This window comes from Myripristis murdjan, chromosome 7 (assembly GCF_902150065.1).
Source record: "Myripristis murdjan chromosome 7, fMyrMur1.1, whole genome shotgun sequence".
Classification (NCBI taxonomy): domain Eukaryota; kingdom Metazoa; phylum Chordata; class Actinopteri; order Holocentriformes; family Holocentridae; genus Myripristis; species Myripristis murdjan.
In genome coordinates this window covers 9,481,939-9,497,144 of record NC_043986.1, presented here as the reverse complement: position 1 = coordinate 9,497,144, position 15,206 = coordinate 9,481,939, and positions in this window count along the sequence as shown.

Here is a 15,206-nt window from a genome sequence, read left to right as displayed (position 1 = left end):
GTCCCAGGATCCTTGGGCGTTCCTTGGGCACGCCACCATGGATTCCCCCTTTCGGGCAGTGGTGGCCTTTGTCTCTCGTCACACTGTGAAAAATCTTCCTCCACCACAGCAAACATTTTCCCCCTCTCCCTCTCTTGCTCAAAGGCGACAGGGTTCTGTATGGCAGCCTGGTAGGATTCCCTGTACCGACACCTCAGTTCCTGAGCTCTGGAGACCTTTCCACCCTGTTTCCTCTTCATGCACGGGGTGCAGGGTTTCTCTGAGAAGCGTACAGTGCGGACACAGAGAGAGGGTCCATAGGAGTCAGAGTGAGGGTGGTGGGGTTGCGAGTTGATGAGAGAGGATGGAGGGCCGGCTTCCCCAGGCACATTAGGCCTGAATGATGTAACAACACCTGATCTGGGATTGTTGTGTGTTTGTGGTTTTGTAGGTGACTGTACATGCATGTATGGTTGTGTTTGAGGTGTTATCTGTGTGCTTGCTAGCCCTGGTGTTTGCATGTATGTCTCTGATTGCTCCTGTATTTGTGCATGTGGCTGCATTTGTGCTTGCATGTGTTTGTAGCGCTGCATTTCTGCTTGAATTTGCGAGTGTGGTTGCATTTCCACTTGTAAATGTTTTTCTTGTGTTAGTGCCTGAGCTCCGCCAAAAAGCATTGCTGCCTGCAGTATGTCAATGTACTCCCCTTCTGCAACACTAATACTACAAACTTGGTCTACTGGCCCACTTGTACTTGTGTCCTGTAACCTTATATCTTTATGCCTACCTTGCCCTGAAGTTAAATTTTCAAAAACACCTTCACTTTTATCTGCACCTGCAGATGCATTTGTATCTCCACCGATACTTGCAGTGGTAACTGAACCTACGCTTACACTTTTATCTGTAGGCCTATCTGTGCCTGTCACAGTACAGCGACTATCCCAAGTATTAGGGGACACCCAACCTATGGGCTTAGGCTCAGGCTCAGTCGTGTTGAATGAAGAAGTGGTGCTATTATCCACCAGGCAGAGTGACACAGCAATCCCGTGCTTGGCTGGGCATATCCTGGTCTGCACAGAGAATGCAGAGGGATGTGAAGAAGACTTTGAATCTGAATTTTGAACAGTCACTGGGGGTTGCTTTGATGAAGATTCCTTGGGAAGAAGAGGAGGATTTGAAGGAGAAGGCTGGGCAGCAGCAGCAGAAAAATCAGGAAGAGGTGGAGGAATAGGAAGAGGAGGTGATAAAAGAGAATATGAAGGAGGGGCAGAGGCCATACTACTCCAAGCAACCTGTGGCACGTCCACAAACTCAGGTATGGCCACCTGTTCCCATGGTAATCTCACCACACCCTGCTCGGTGGCGAGCAGGCATTGGCTGAGATGGGTTCCATGGCGGCCCTGGTTGATCTCCTCAAGCCAGTCAGGACTGAATATACAAGGATAGGATGTTTCAGGGATGGGGGTCTCCTCAACCACTTCCACCCGAAGCCCCTCCTCTTCCAGGAGGCTGCAGACCACGATGCGAGCTGATTGGTCACAGAACGGTGTGACCTGGAGGTAAAAGTCACCAGGCTGAAGTAGCAGAGGGTCAATGGGAGCGAGGTGGACAACGACTTGGTCACGCAAACACAAAGGCCAGCCCTCACAGAGGAAGACTACACCAGAGTACTGGGCCTAAAAGGGATCAGGAAAAAGATAATATGAATTCTACTGTATGTACTGTACATATGTATATTAAATCTTAATGGAAAAAACAAGGGCATGTGGTGTGTATCACAGTATGACATAATGGCTTAGCATTGCGCTAAATGCTGTACATGATGCTGACTTACACATGCAGCCTGCTGCACACTGTCTAAGATGTGCTTAGCTGGAACCAGGAAGTCCAGCATGCACCGCAGGGCGTCTCCTTGGTAACAACTGTCGATGATTTGGAAGAGCTGGCTGAGAACAGTGGGGGCGGTGGCCTCGAAGGGCGGGTAGAGGGCCGACAGCAGGTTCTGGATCGACCCCTCCAGAGAATCAGGGTTCTGAAAACACAAAAGAGACAGAAAACTTCAGAATAACATTCTGTGTGTATTTTGCAGATGCATGGTGCTTTTCATTCGGGCAAGTTAAAGTAGGTGAACGCAGGATTACGACATATTTGTTTTAGCTTTTGACAGTAATTTGTCTGTCTCTGTCACATATTCCTTTCACTCAAATTGGCTGAGACCTCAGACTTTCCTCATAGCAAAGCATCCAGATGCCACATAGCAATTATCCGCTTAGACCGTGAAGTGCCATGGTACATCAGCCTCAGAAAGGCCACCTCATTCCCATGGAGGTCTCCCTGCACTTTGTTTAATGATGAGCAGAGATTAAGAGGCGTCCCACAGCAGCCTTGTTTAAGCTCCTCCAGTCACATAGAAGTTAATAAACATGTACAGACTTAAAAGTGAGACAGAAGAGATTTTTACTATCCCACAGCACAAGATGAGTATAAAATATTATTGAACACTTTGTTAAGTGCTGATATTCATTCACTTTTAGGGCCATACTCATTTTGGAACAACACACCTCCTAACCCCACCCTAGCTGCGTTTTCAGCTGCTCAGAAATGTAGAGCGCTCCTACAAGGAAGCGACTGACACACAAGATTTCATCCTCAAGCCAAAAAAAGCAAACGACAAAGCATTTTTAAAGCGCTTAACGAATCTCTTTTCTACAAGATGTTTCTGATGAATCTCTGCTATTAATTATTTTATTTGTCTCCATTGAAAATGTGATTTTATTATTTATGTCAAGTACAAGCAAAAGTAAGCTAAAGAAACCTGTCAATGTTGCAATTCCCTGATCATCGTAAGAGAATAACATTCACAGGTTACTTAAAGCCCCGTTATTGAAATTCCACTGCAGTTTTCTGGGACATGCAGAATGCCTGAAATCAAATATTTTCATCCCACTGTAAATTACGCAGGTGCTGTCCTCAACCTCATGACCTGCTGGAAAAATAGCCAAACAAACACAAACACTCTGTGCTCATCATTAAACATATAGTCTGCCAGCCTGACAGCAAACATCCAAGTAAACAGAGTGTGTGGTGGCTGGTCTCAAGGCTAGCTGGCCTTCTGGTTTATGGTTTCACATTCCCTTTGACCTGAACTCGTGGCCCGCCACCCACTTTTAGGCCCTGCTTTATTTAGCCTGGCAAAGGCCACGGCAGTAGACCTGGGGGTTAATGTACATAAATGCATGACTGAAGCTCTGTGATGAGATATATGGTGTCGGCATGGGAGGAAGAGCGAGCGCAGGGTCGTAGCATGAATGAAGTGGCCTTGGTTCAGGTATGCGATCGGTGTGAACCCGAGAGAGCAAAACAATGCCGGTAAGAAACATGAAAGCTGCATGGACTTGCTTCTCGGTTCAAAAGCTTTCCTGTCTTGGGTCTAACGATGAAATGAGATGAAATGTAGAATGTGTTTCAAGTCGATTTCCGGATTAAATCATATTCCAGAAATGCTATTTTGATTTGAGTCATTCCACAAAACTCAGAAAAAATGGTTTCCAGCTGTAGAGATGAATAAACACAGACAGGGACGTCGGGAGATGGAAAGATTAGGAAATCAGGGTGTGATGAATTATATCCCTTCGGACAGCCATTGAGTCACTATCTCTCCCACTCTGCTGTCTGTTTTGCATCTGTTTCTCCGCACCTTTTAAAGGGAAAGAACGCAGTGATTTTGAGGTCTTTGGAAACGCCTCAGGACTTGCAGAATCTGCTCTGTGTAAGATGTGGACTCTCTCTCTCTGTAAATTCAAACTTTCTCATCCTGCACATCGCGTCTTGTGTTGCCTCTGTGTATCTGTCTCTGCTGGTGCTCATGTTTTCTCCCAAGCCACATTTCTCATGCCCGCGTTCCTCATCTCATCTCTTTACATTACCATCTCAAGTTTAAACGCTTGACTCTCGGCCAGTTCGCGGCCCCCACAGTTCCAGAAACTTCACCGTGACTCACTGCGAGCCTTCCGGTCAGTCCTGCCACACCTCGCTGGGACACAGCACAGTGATGACCCTGATAACGAGGACGGGGAGGAGGAGGAGGAGAGGAATGATGAAAGCACTGGTGGTGGTGGATGAGGACGATAATGGCCGTGGTGGCAGAAGCCGTAACGATGAAGGAAATGAGCAGAAAAAGATGGAGGCAGACTTGCAGAAAAAAAAAGAAGAGGAGAGAAGTGAGCTCATTTTGTAAACCACCAGTTCACAGCTCATAAATTCTAGATTAAAAGTTTCGCTCATCCTGGAGACAATAAGCACCTGCTTCGTCAGCTCTTAAATAATGTCGGCGCAAGGCACGTTTTGTTGTGTTCTCAGTTGCCTGCGAGGAGGGTTGAGGGTCGGGCTGCTGATACTTGGCAAAGCAGCAGCTCAGAAATTCCAAGAATTTAAATGACTGTGACCTTAAGAAGCAAAATAAATAGTAATGTGGGGTTGGGTGGCCCTGGTACATGGCTGATACATGGTAAATGACTAAATATGCAAAGGCTGGAAAGCAAGGCAAGGTGGGGTCCTTTAAAATGCAAACAAAATGAGAAATAAATTTAACTCAGTATGCAGTTTTCATGTAGGAGAAGGGCATTAGCAGAGCTGGTGATATGCATCAGCATGACTATGCAGGGCAAAGCAAATCAGCTCACTTCTGCATGGACATTTACAAGGATGGATATAAATGGGTCTCTTGGAAAATTTAATCCCTGCATTTATGTGTATGTATGCGTATGTGTGCACGCATACTTTGCATGTGTGTGCTTATTAAAGTGATAGCTCACCCATAATTCCCCTCCAAGTATATAGGACAGTGATGTGTTGAATACAGGCTGGATTGCCCCAGTGCTAACTGTTAGCATCCTGTCATTGGACAGATTTCCCTCCAGTTAGCTTTCTTTCAAAATAACCATCTAAGTCGACTCAAACAAGGAATAACAGCACTTTTAGTGTTGTTGTCCAAAGAGAAAATACATATATTATTACCGGGTACAGAGGAGTCATATTTTGCTTAACGTACAGTTTGATTGTACTGTGGTTATGTCACTATGTGTTACACTACAATAATGATATACAAACACTGATATAAAGAGAAAATTAGACTTATGGGGCATTCAGCATTCAAAATACTGTTAAAGAAATTTTAAACAATTAGAAATACTGTCTTAAACCAATTCATTTATTTTATTAGTCAAATCCTATAAAATGAGGATTTCAATTTTGATATGTGTTGACAGAAATATTGTAATGAAAGGTGAGCTGCACCGTTTCCAATGTGATATGTGCTCTGTACGCACGGTATTCTTCACAATGTAATCTGTGCAACTTTTATAGTTCAAATGTTATGGTGGTTTTCATTGTCGGTGCAAAATCAAATGTTAATCTGAGCCCTTACTTTATTCAGCACAGCAAGAGGAGCAGGAGGAGGACAGCATCACAGCATCAACACCAAATCCTTTTCCATTTTGTACTGTGTATTTTGTATTGTGTATTTTGTATGTGTGTATTTGAGTGTACATCTATAGCATGTTGTGTACGTGTGTGCGTGTGTGTGTGTGTGTGTGTGTGTGTGTGTGTGTTGCACCAGCCTGTCTCTGAGCCCAGAATGCGCAGGCTGGCATTCTGCTGCAGCGGATTCACACTGCTCTATATAAACACACAGATCTCTCTCACTCAGCCGCCTAAATAAATGACTACGCTCACATTACTGTAGATAGGATGTCCCAGTGTGGGAGCTGAGGACAGTTTCAATGTCTCTGTCCAATATCATTACAAAACAGAAATAGGCGCTGCACATTCCAGATGTCAGGCATGTTCCTGCCTGGACAAGAGCAAAATATATCACGAAAGACGAAGAGCATGCAGGCTTGGTTCATGCCTTCCTGGGGGAAAAAACCTGGTGTTTTGGTGTTTTAAATTACTACCAGGGAGTGGTGGACGTCTTTGCTGTATTTTATGCCAATGGCTATTAGTTTTCATTTGAGGATACTGCAAAATTATACCTCTACTGTACACTTGCCGCACCAGAATGCAAAATCATGAAGTTAACTACTTCTCAGGAAGATGAAAACATTCATAAAATTATTTCAAGAGAGAAAACTTATCATGTCCTGATTGCTCATTAAGAGTTTAGGACAGATGGAAGTGAAGAAACTGGAAGCTGGGATGCAGTTGTAACCAGTTGAGGTGTTTGGTCCCAGATACTGGAGTGTGTATTTACTGCCACTGTACACTAACTTAGTCCCTGGCCATTCCCCTGTGTCTTGACTTCTCATCGTTTAACTACTTAACGATTTCCTGTCGGTTTGAGACCAAGAGTCCAATGAAACATCCTCACAAATATTCAATTTTCTTAATGTTTTGTGTACAAAATGTCTGAGAAATATGCGGAGCACAATAACCACGACTGATGCAACTTGGCTAAGCATCAAAGCCTTGACAGACACTGATGGGGCTTCCAAATAAGCATGAAAAGAATCCATTTCCTGTGTTTATGTGTGTGTGTGTGTGTTTTTCATCCTGAGTGCACACACAGAGATTCTTCACCAGATTAGAAAAAATTCTTTAAAATGGTTTGCGTGCCACCCACACAAATACCAACAAAAAGGAGCTTGAGAGGCACTGCTGTGTTTTTGTCTCAGTTACAGGAGGGATGCCACCAGTGCTCATCCATTTTTACTCCATAATTTATAATTCAGCCAGGATTTGAAAATGATGAACTCATGACACATCAGTGAATCAGCACAGTGGTTGAGGTTCATTGCTCAGGTCATATATCATCATCATCAACCTTGTATCTCCAAAACTTTTCAGAAACTCAGCAACGTCGTCTTGTCTTAAACTTGATGGCCGTGCATTTCTGTGTTTTTATTGAAAAGAGTTTTGCAAGATTTTCATAATCCTGAACAATCCGATAATCTCAACCCATAGAGGACTTTGACATGAAGTTTTCACGTGACAAGGTCAAATTACATGACCGTCACACTGACTATTTCACACTGCTTTAAATTAAATCAAACTATAGTGAATCAATGCAACTTCTTCCTGTTAATCTGCACTTTATATGTTTTACTCTTCTTGTACACAGCACGCTTATGTTTTTATGCATTTCTATAAGACACTCGACATTCACACTTTTCTATTTTAAGACAATCGGCATGAGACATTTCAGTCCACGGTGTGATACTGCTGAAACATCTATACGTTTGAGTCGGACCAGCACGTAGCCCGATGGTGTGGTGAGACTTTCTTTCAGCGCGACTCAAGCCACCTTGTCAGCAAGTATCTGTCCTGTTCGAGTAGCTGACCTTGACCTCCGACCCTCCTGCATGGGTGGGAATGTGCAATGATTATTTCCCTGTGTGTATCAATAAACTAGTGCATTGTTATAGTCTGACAGTCAGTTTACATGATCATAAACTTTCACAGATGACGTGGGGGGCGAAACTATTTCCAGATGAAATTTTTTATTGGGCAATTTTACCAGGTCTCCTCTAGGTTTTCTCTATTTGGTGACTGCTTCTATTATTGTCTTGTACTGCCCTACAAAACGATGACCACATAGGCTTTTCACTTGCCGTGCTTTATCCATCAAATATGTGCCTCAGAATCTCAATTTGTCATATCTTAATTAGTTATAAAGATAAAAAGCAATTTTCCAGCTAGCTACAGATGGATTTGATTTGAGCCAGGAAAAAAAAAACAAACCCTGAACAAAACACCAGCATCTGATGCACTGGGTGTGTTTTGGCTCGCTGTTCTTGTTAAGTCATTCCCTGAAAATGACGACTTTCTGAATGACAATGCCTCTCGGATCACATGACCTGCCCAGTCAATAAGAGTGACACAAGAGCTATCTTAGCTATTTGGTCATTCGGAGGATAATTTGATTGTGCGGTAAACAGATTAGGAATGACGCAGCGAGAACCCACCGAGCTATCAATAGTGCATTCGCAACACCTCACATTATAGGATGTTTCTGGTGGTAAAGATTGTCCCAGGTCTGACAGACGCCTATGAAGGTTAGGATTCTTTAATGGTGAGGAGTTTTTGAAGAACAATACTTAAAGCTGATTATCACACTCTTACTATGCAGCAAAATCTCATTGTGGTGATTTATTCACAATATATATAGTATAATTACACTTACATATATCTCTATCTTGCTCTCACTCTGTCCTTTTCTCTCTGTCTATCCTCTATTAACGTTATCCTTATATTTACTTGATCCTCATTTTACAAAACCATGATGGTCATTAAACGACATGTTAAGGCTGATTAAATTGGGGAAATGTGCTCTTGCTTTACTTGCTTCATCAGGGAACAGGACGGCTTGCAAGGGGAATCTGAAAAGACAAAGTTGACTTGATAAAAATAGCTCCTCTCCAGCTTACATGGCTGCATAATCACGGCGCTATAATGTTACATAATGAAAGGATAAATCAGCTGCACAGGACACTGAAACTGATGTGGGTCCATTAAACCCCACAGTGTGGACAATCCCTTCAGGAACCAAAAAAGGAGAGTTAACAAGCTCGGCTGCAGTGAGGATGTTTAGTGGAAGGCGACTGGAGTCTGGTGGGGTTTTTACAACCTGGACAATCCAAAAGGAAATTTTTTAATTCAAATACAAGACGCAGTAGATGGGTTTGGGTAGCGCAAAAAACATCAGTTCTTTTTTGGAGGGTATTTTTTTAAGCATGAATTATTCATCAATCCATTCTATTTACAGCCAGAACTTTGGAAACTTGCTGCAAGGAAGTAAATACTCAAAGACAAAAGGTACAAATTTCTATATTTGGCCACCCCGGGCTGATTTTTTTTTTTTTTTTTTTTTAGGTAAAAGGCTCCACCTAATAGATATGCCATTGTACCTTTTAGTCTAAAAGCTCTACCTTCAGACTAAAAGGTACAACGGTGGTCATAAAAGTTTGTTTTTTTTTTCCCCAAAGTGCAACATCTCTTGGTTTTCTACCTCAGCACACACTGAGCATCGGGCACACAAACAAGCCGAATTACACCGCGGTTGCATAAAAACACAGGATGAGTAGAAGTACTGTACATGATCTCTGAGACACCGAGACGGCCAGACGGTATATTTAGTAGCTTCACAGGGATCAGCAAATCGGAGCTCGCAGCAGGCAAACACTCATCACGCTGGCCTTGATCAGCAGGAGGGTCTGGAGGCGGCTGCACAGCAGCAGCCAGGAGGCAGCCAGGCCTGTGTTTATGTCATTAAAAAACACGTCACACACTTACGGAGGAGGCGAGCATTTAAACAGGTCTTTAAACACATCATGAGTGTGTTGACATGTCTCTGGGTATGTGTGTATGTGTGTGTGTGTGTGTGTGTGTCTGTGTGAGGCTTGTCATTATATGAAAGTGTGGATCGGCTTTCACCATCTTACTCATCTCATCTGTAATTAGCCCACAGCTGCGCTTAATGTAACTCACACTGGCAGATTTCATAACAAACAACCACAAATGATCACTTAGATACAGTAATAACAGGTGAAAACACTTTCAACCTGACTGCACTGGATGAACTACAATGCATGAAATCAAATCTGATAAATTGCATCAAATACATGGAGCTGAATCGCAAAATAATGGCAACACACACACTCAAGTCAAATTATTATGATACTAAAATGTGACTTTAGAATTACAAGGCTATATTTGACATTTTGATGAAGTTATCCATATGATGTACTTGTACAAACAGGTTTTTAAAAGTAGCTTAATTTACTTTTATGTTAATTGCATAAAATTTGTATAAAAGGTTAACATTGTGCCCTACTGGAGTAAATTTAACACTTTTAGATAGTTGCTCCAGAGTCATATCAGATCCATAAAAAGCAAACACCTCTCTCTAATAAACACTTTCCAACTCCAAATAACCGTCACTGAAAATCACCGAGTAATGCTGGAATATTTGCTGTGCACTCTGAATGCAGATGGCACTAACTCCACGCTTACGTAATGCAAATGAATGGGCTCCAGGTAAAGGCAAGGTGATGATTTGTAGTTGGGCAAACAGAGCTGCCGAGCCGCCTGTTGTGCATTTCCATTGAATCACCGGGAGGGAACAAGACGGCCTTTTTCTGCTGAGGGGGAAAAAAAGATGCTCTGTCTAACCTGGTCAGCTCAGGAACAAACTCCCAAACATTGAGGTCACTCCCAAAACAGGAATAGTTCAGGTTTAAAGGTTAATGGATTCTGGTTTCAACGACACGGCAAATATGCAGGAAGCAGGGTGGGAAAATCACAGCGGTACACACACAGCGTCGAGCCAAATCAAACCTACAGGAGTGCTAGGCGGGCTTTTTAAAATTCAGCTCGCCTGTGAGAGCGCACAGAACATCCTCCCAGTCGCTGCCAAACAAAATCAACATTATGTACAAGCGAGGCACACCCTCTCTGGGAGCGAGTGGGAGTTACGACACATAAGAAATACATTCATTCAGAAGTTTTCTCATCAGGATATGCAGCCTGAGATTCTCAGCGGACCAAAACAGAGGAGTGCTACGATAGGTTGTGTTTAAAGGCACAGTTCACTCATTATATATATACATATTTCCATTTAGTACAGTTTATCCAGTCAAGATAGTTTTTGTGCAATTTGTTTCCAGTCTGTTATATAATATCTTCCTTCACAATACCATGGAGCTGGTTGATAGTCATTTGTGAAGCAGAAACCATCAGCAAACTGTATTTCTACACCCTGCAGTGTTGGAGAGTAACTAGTTAAATTACAAAAACATGTAACTGTAATTATGTATTTGTAATTGTAATCTTCTACAGTTACTCAGAAAAAAATGTACAAATTTACAAAAAAATGTACAAACAATGTACAAACTTACAGTTACTAATCAAAATGCTATATCTGCTTGTACATAGCACTTTAAGCTGCAACTATACTCTTTTGCTGTTACAACTTGCTGCTATACTTGTCCTGATGTCCTTGCACATTGCACTTTTAAATGCATTTGTACTTTTTTTTATTCATTTTAATGTCTATTTTTATTTCTTTTCCCTGGTCATTTCACTATTGTATTGATCCACTGCCGTCCTAGATGACGATATTGTAAACATTGTCTATGTCTTATGTTGTATTGTATGTGGCCATGGTGGCAATCTAGTTTCACCTTTCGGGATTATTAAAGTTGAATCCAATCCAATCCAATCCAAAATGTTGGTGCTTACAAAGGGCTTACATCTGAATATATTTTTTCCGTAAATAGCTTGTATGTAGTTCGTAGTATGTATGTAGTTCTCACCGTGCAGGAATGTCTTGTTTTGGCAACTTTGAGGCCAAAATCTGAAAAATCAGAGTGCAGCACCATCAAGGCTAGGATGGCTGTCTTCAGGTCTAGACAGGCTGCGTTCATTTGGCGGTATGTGCTCAAACTCTGCTGTTTTTGATTGGTTCTCTTATCTGAATTTGCACTGCATCTCGCCCGCCAATCAAATCGATGCACATTGCTCTTAACAAGCTGAGTCTGCGAGCAGCCTGTGACCTGCCGACCACGTCGTCATACAAAAACGCCCCTCTGAACTGGAAATGCAGCAACATAAATGTCTAACATTACTCTACTATGGAGGACTAAAAGGGACAGAATGAAATAAATAAATACATCTTTAAATAAATACTTAAAAGTGTCATTAATTAATTAAAATGGGAATTAAATAAATAAATGTGTCATTAAATAAATAAATATGTCATTAAATAAATAAATGTGTCATTAAATGTGTCATTAATTCATTAAAATACCAGTTCATTTAATGTAAAAACATATATATAATTATTTCATTATTTATTTAATTATTTCATGGACCGGTGTTGCAGTGCTTCATGAATTAATTTTATCTGTCAAACTCACCCATCAAAGTCAGTGGGCGGATCCTAACACCTGATTGGTTACCCGGCACAGCAAGCCAAGACAGATCAACTTCAGATAATCGATTGATGCAGAGCAAGTAAACATATTCTAGAGTGAAAGTTTTTAACTGTTTTGCTTAACCCAGACGCTCAGGTTGCATAACCTACAGCCGAGAGACTTTACTAAACATCAGGTAAAGCACGCTGCAAGAACTGAGGCACTCTGCTTTGATGTGGACACACAACGCCAGCACTGGATTTTACCTGCGTCTACACCGGCCATCACCAGGGAGAGGAGGGAGCGCAAGCGGTGCAAACGTAAACAAATGAGGGGCAAGAGAGCCGGGATCCACGCTAGGCTACAGGCTAGAGGCTAGAGGCTACAGGCTACAGGCTAAAGGCTAAAGGCTACAGGCTAAAGGCTAAAGGCTAACTCCTCCAGACCAGCAGGACCGTGGCTCTTGCTCTCTAATGTTCGCTCCCTCGACAACAAGCTGGACGAGCTACGCTTGCTAAGACACCCGCAGGAGAGAGAGACTGCTGTGTGCTTGCTTTTGCGGAGACATGGCTCCATGGAAACATCCCATCCCTGCAGGAGTAGAGCACTGAACACTGTCAGAGACCCCTCTCACCCGCTCCACAAATACTTTGAGCTGCTTCCATCAGGCAAACGGTGAAAAGCAAAACCGCTATAATGAGCAACAGCTTCCTCCAGAAAGCTGTTAGACTTTTAAACTGCTGACTTTACCGTCACTCGGGGATCCCAAGTGAAAAACTCTATCTCATTTTGTGTGCACTACTGCTGTATGTGTAGCTTAATGACAATAAAGCTTGATTTGATTTGATTTGATTTGATATTCTGACACACTTGGTGACGCAACCTTTACTCGGTTCAAGCAAATGGGGGATTTGCAGGAGCAAATGTTACTGCGGTGCGCGATGCGTGCTAGATAGGTGCAGCCACAAAATGTCGAGAAGTTGCCCAGAACTACTCAGAGAAGCAGTAACTTTAACTGGAGAGGCTCTCAGCAAAACTCCTCCGGCTCCGGCAGACTTCCAGGCTTCAGACCTAAGCAATCGATTGGGCTAGATTCACGTTTGTCCCGCCCACTGACTTTGATGGGTGAGTTTGACAGATAAAATTAATTCATGAAGCACTGCAACACCGGTCCATGAAATAATTAAATAAATAATGAAATAATTATATATATGTTTTTACATTAAATGAACTGGTATTTTAATGAATTAATGACACATTTAATGACACATTTATTTATTTAATGACACATTTATTTATTTAATTCCCATTTTAATTAATTAATGACACTTTTAAGTATTTATTTAAAGATGTATTTATTTATTTCATTCTGTCCCTTTTAGTCCTCCATACTCTACAGCGAAAAGCTTGTTAACTGATAATCCTGTAGCTATAAAAGCGATCAAAAAGTAATCCAATGTAATGAGTTAATACTTTGCTGAAGTGCCTAAAATAGTTACATTAATCCATTTTTAACGGGCTAACTGGTAATCTTACATTTCAAACTCCTGATGCATTTGGCCCGTGTTCTTTAACAGAAAATAGTTCCCAGCAAAACTCTTTGCCCCCGTGCAGCGTTGTGAATCTGTGTCATTGTTTTGGGACAGAGCTGCGGCTTTTTGAGTTTATTTGAGTGTACATTTTTGACGGTTTTAGCTCCACAACACAATACCCACGCAGCTCCATTGTGTTTGAGTGAAGGGAGACGGGGAAAGTCACGGCAGACTGGAAACCTCACCAGATCACACAGAAATCAGATGAATGGATAGTCTGCACTTGGGGTAAATGGATAAATATCCCTTTTTATGCATTTTTGGTGACCTTTTTGTATAACTTTTCAACTCCACTATTTGGGTGGATCAACCTTCCCGGATACTGAGGGATGTTCCTCCTCATATCGGATCTATTTTAACTCTTACCTCACTGGAATACCAGTTAGTGGGGATACGGGAAGGAGGCACATACAGTGGCTGGTTTGTGAAATCAGTCTCAGTGCCCTGTAACCTGAAACCCTCACCTTGAGTCAAAACACTGCAGCGGTGACCAGTCGGCGTCGAGCTATGGGAGCTATGTTGTCTGTATGTAGTGCGCCGTGAGACAGTACACGTATGTTCGGAGATAAAAGGCTGCTTGTCAAGACATAATAAATAAATGACTATAAAGTGCTATTTGTGTGGAGAGAGTGCCGTTATCGTCATGTCCTCTGCGTCCCATGCGCCTCAGGAGAGGAAATCCTTTGTAAATAGGTGATACATTGTAATCACAAATATAACCTGGCATGATACATATGTGTTTGTAATATTTTCAGCAGTTATTCTCGACATTCAAGTCACCCTCCAAGGTGGGGGTGATGTGAAAGTGTCATTTTCTTCCCCTCCTGTGTCAGCTCACTGACTGGAATGACTACAATATACAAAACTGTATATTATGAAGGGAATGCCAGGAACCTGAAACCCCACAGGGACACCGAACACACTCGGACATGTGAAAATAGGCCGCCGCTCGTATAAATTCAAGCTCAGGTTTTGACAGAAGTATGCCGAAAGTGTACGTTACGGCGTGCTCTCAGTGCCGAGCGCTTAACCTGCTTCGAGACACATGTCAGCAAGATTTCCTACATGTGTCAGAGCGGGCGGGAAGGTATGAGGATCGGTATTTATGGTGCACCGTAGTGCTACTCAATAAATTCATTTTTTTGTGGAGGATGCCATACACACAGACGTTCAGCTGTAAGGCTACATTCAGAGTTCACACTGCGAAAAATTTCCAGTTTAACAAGTTGTTTAGGCTCATACTCAGTGTCAAAATCTGATTTTTTCTTAAACAGAGTGGAAAAAAAAAAAATCTGCCAGTGGGATGAGATAATCCCACTTGTTTGCAATGCAGCTTCACTTGTTTCAGGATTTTTTTTTTCTGGAAACAAGTAGAAATATGTTGAAACAAGGCAGAATAAAGCAGATCAAGAAAATGGCATTTTATTCAATACCATTCTGGAAACAAGTTGCTAAGTGTTGGATACAAGTGGGATTATTTCATCTCACTGGCAGATTTCATGATAGAAAAGCTGAACATAAGACGAGAGACTTGTGTTAAGTCCCGTCTCTAAGACTTGTTGAGATGGTTACTTCTTGCAGCGTGCAAATGTGGTTGCACACTGTGCCAAACAAAACAAGACAAACTCCTGTGTTTGCTTGGATCAAAAATAAAACAGGGTGGGAGTAAAGTAATAAAAGTATCTCATAGTAAACCGAGCAAGAGTGTCACGTTACCATCTTCTTT